Below are 3,310 nucleotides of genomic sequence, written 5' to 3'. Positions count from 1 at the left end.
TGTGACTGTGTTACACTAGCTCACCATTACTGCAGTACTGAGTGTATCACACCATCTGCTGTAGTATCACAGTGTTTCTGCACTGTAGCACACTGTTGTTACTATCTCACATATAGTATACAACTGCAGTACGCCTGTATCACACCATCTTCTGTAGTATCGCAGTATTTCTGTACTGTAGCACACTGTTGTTGTTATCTCACATATAGTATACAACTGCAGTACTGAGTGTATCACACCATCTTCTGTAGTATCACAATGTTTCTGTACTGTAACACACTGTTGTTACTATCTCACATATAGTATAAAACTGCAGTATGCCTGTATCACACCATCTTCTGTAGTATTGCAGTATTTCTGTACTGTAACACACTGTTGTTGCTATCGCACATATAGCATACTACTACAGTACGCCTGCATCACACCATCTGCTGTTGCATCACACAGGTTTTGCAGTGTAACACACTGTTGTTGCTATCTCACATCATAGTGTTGCTATGTTGCATGACCATGCTGTAGTATCTCACCATGTAGTATCATATGGCCTTTCACTTTTCAATATTTGAGAAAGCTACCGCTAAACACATCAAAATCAGTAATAAGAAATCAGAGTTATTTAGTGAAGTACTTATTGAAAAGGTAATTTCACTAGGGAGTTGTACTGGCATTAACATTGGTGTGAGAAACACTGGCAAATACATGCCTGCAGCATGTTAATAGTTGCAGGAAGGTGGTTCTTATTAAGAATTATAAAATCAACTCATTTGCTGGCAACATTCTCATTCAAAATTATTGAAAAAGAAAAGAAAGAGAAATTTGAAATTCTAAGGAAATACTAAAGTGTATCTGCTAAGGATTATAATAGCATTAGTAAGAAACTACAAACAATTCATTGAAAGAAGCTAAGGCAAGCTTTGAATGTAAAATTAAGGAGTCAGGTGATACTAACTTTTTCATATATTAATAATAATAAAGGAGCATCTAACTGCTTTGGACCTATAAATGAAGGAGAGGTATTGTATGAAGTTACTGAAATAGCTATGTTTAATTTATTTTTTCTTAGTGTCGATACACGTGATTAACACACAAGATGGAATTTAGTGTCCCTGTAGATAGTTCCATTTCAATACAGAAATGTAGTGTCAAGCTAGTAAAGAAATCATTACCCAGGGTAAAAAAAAAAATAACAGCAGTTCAGGCCAGATAATATTCCAGTTGTTTCTGAAGTGAGATCTTATATACTTGTGAGGTCCCTAAAATCTGGAAAATGGCCAAAGTGATGCCTATCCACAGGGGAGGTGTCACTGATGAAATAAATAACAATAGGCCAAACAGTTTACATCTTTACTTGGCAAATGCTATGAAAGGTGCCTTTACTATCCTAGAGAAAGATGGTCTAAACAAGATCTTTAAATGATATGTTTCATTGCAGATTTGTTAAAACCAGGTAACCTTTTAAAATGTATTGGACTTTTATGATGCTGTTAGTAAAGCGACAGAGGCTAGTATCATAGTTGTAGTTATTTTTCTTGAACTGTCAAATGCTTTTATTGCTTCCCACATCATGTTATTATGTGATCCGATGAGTTGCAAACTGGTTGCGTAATACTTACCAGAGAATTAGAATCATGTAGCAGAAGATCTGGGAGCTCTACTCCTGCAGCATCTCCCATGAGACATTCAAAGATATATGGACTTACATTTTCTCTGGATTCACAAAATATATGTAGACCATGCTATCAAACTCTGGTGACTGTGCATGGGTGAAGAACAATATTATCTACAAACTGCAAAGATGCCACATCCAAGTCTTCCATAACTGGAGCACACAGCCTTCTATTCCTCTTTTTTGGGCAGAACCACCCCAATGCAAGTGTAATTTCCATGCATTTCATGTAACATTGAAAAAGTGTGCTAAACACAACAGCCAGTGCCTTCAGCATTTCTATATGAATTTCATCCATTGTTCCAGACATAGCACAGCAGGACCGTTTAATTGCTATACAGACTTCATTTACAGAACTGAACCCATTCCTATATTTTTTTTTTCTGGCAGTTCCTACTCAAAGGAAGGTATGTTCACTGGGTGCAGGAGTTCCTCAAAGTTGTTATTCCACCTTCTAACAATGATCCTAACTGAAGTCGGTATTGACAAGCGAAACAAGAATTTTGTGCATTTTTATCATAACATCACATACATTCTAAATGGATGTACAGCTTCAACAAGGGTGTGTCTTGTCTCTTACTGTTTACTGATTTTCATGCATGGGATTATGGGTGCATACACTGAGGTCATTGTACAGATGGACTCAGCTTTCTGTATGTACAGGCAGTCCCTAGGGTAAGGATGAGATCTATTTTTTAGTCTCTCAAGTCAAATTTGTATGTAAGTCGAAACATGTACATAGGGTTCTTATTAAATGTTACTTAGTCAAATGTTTGCCTCAGGCTATTATTTATTTTACTTTTCTTTACATATAAAACACTTTAGAAACACTACCGAATAAAAAAAAAAAATCTTCAACATAATACTATATACTGTAGTAATAATAATAATAATACTATAAGTACACTGTAATAATAGTACAGTAACTATGTTCATATACTACAGTACAGTAGAACATTGCATACAAAAAATATGTTAAACTTACCTCTTTTTATGCTTTACTTCACATTTCTGTACAGTGGTGGTGCTGCGGTAGCGTTGTCGCCTCACAGTAAGACGGTGGTGCTGCGGTAGCGTTGTCGCCTCACAGTAAGACGCTGTTCGGTTCGATTCTCAGCTAGAGCGTCTTCTGTGTGGAGACATGCGTGAATGGGCGTACCTTCGTTGAAGGTTGTGCGTCAGAGCTGGCAACTCGGTACGTAAAAATCTACTGCCAATCATTAGCAGACCGGAGTTCCTCTGTGGCGACCCCTAACCGGGAAAAGCTGAAAGACACAAACAAACTTCACATTTCTGTACTACAGGCATCACCCACAAATGTTTTCCACTCATTCCTGAACTTTCAGACCTCTACCAGACCTCCTACTGTCATCTAGACACAATGTAATTTGCCCATTCTACTGTACTGTACAGTAATTGCTTCAATACTGTACTGTACAAGACAGCAGTCTTGACTAATCAGATCACCAACAAAGCATTCCCTTAACCAATCAGATCTCTTGATCTCCGTGAAGGCGGAAGTAACTGCTCTAACAAGACATGCAAGCAGCTTCACAAATAGGGAAAATGGGGAAAAGGAAAGTACAACATAAGTCTTCAGTTTCAAGGTAAGATTTTGACAACTTTAAGATTTTTATGTATTTT

This window comes from Protopterus annectens, chromosome 1.part1 (assembly GCF_019279795.1).
Source record: "Protopterus annectens isolate FY-2018-M chromosome 1.part1, PAN1.0, whole genome shotgun sequence".
Lineage (NCBI taxonomy): Eukaryota > Metazoa > Chordata > Ceratodontiformes > Protopteridae > Protopterus > Protopterus annectens.
Note: the sequence above shows the minus strand (reverse complement) of the source record.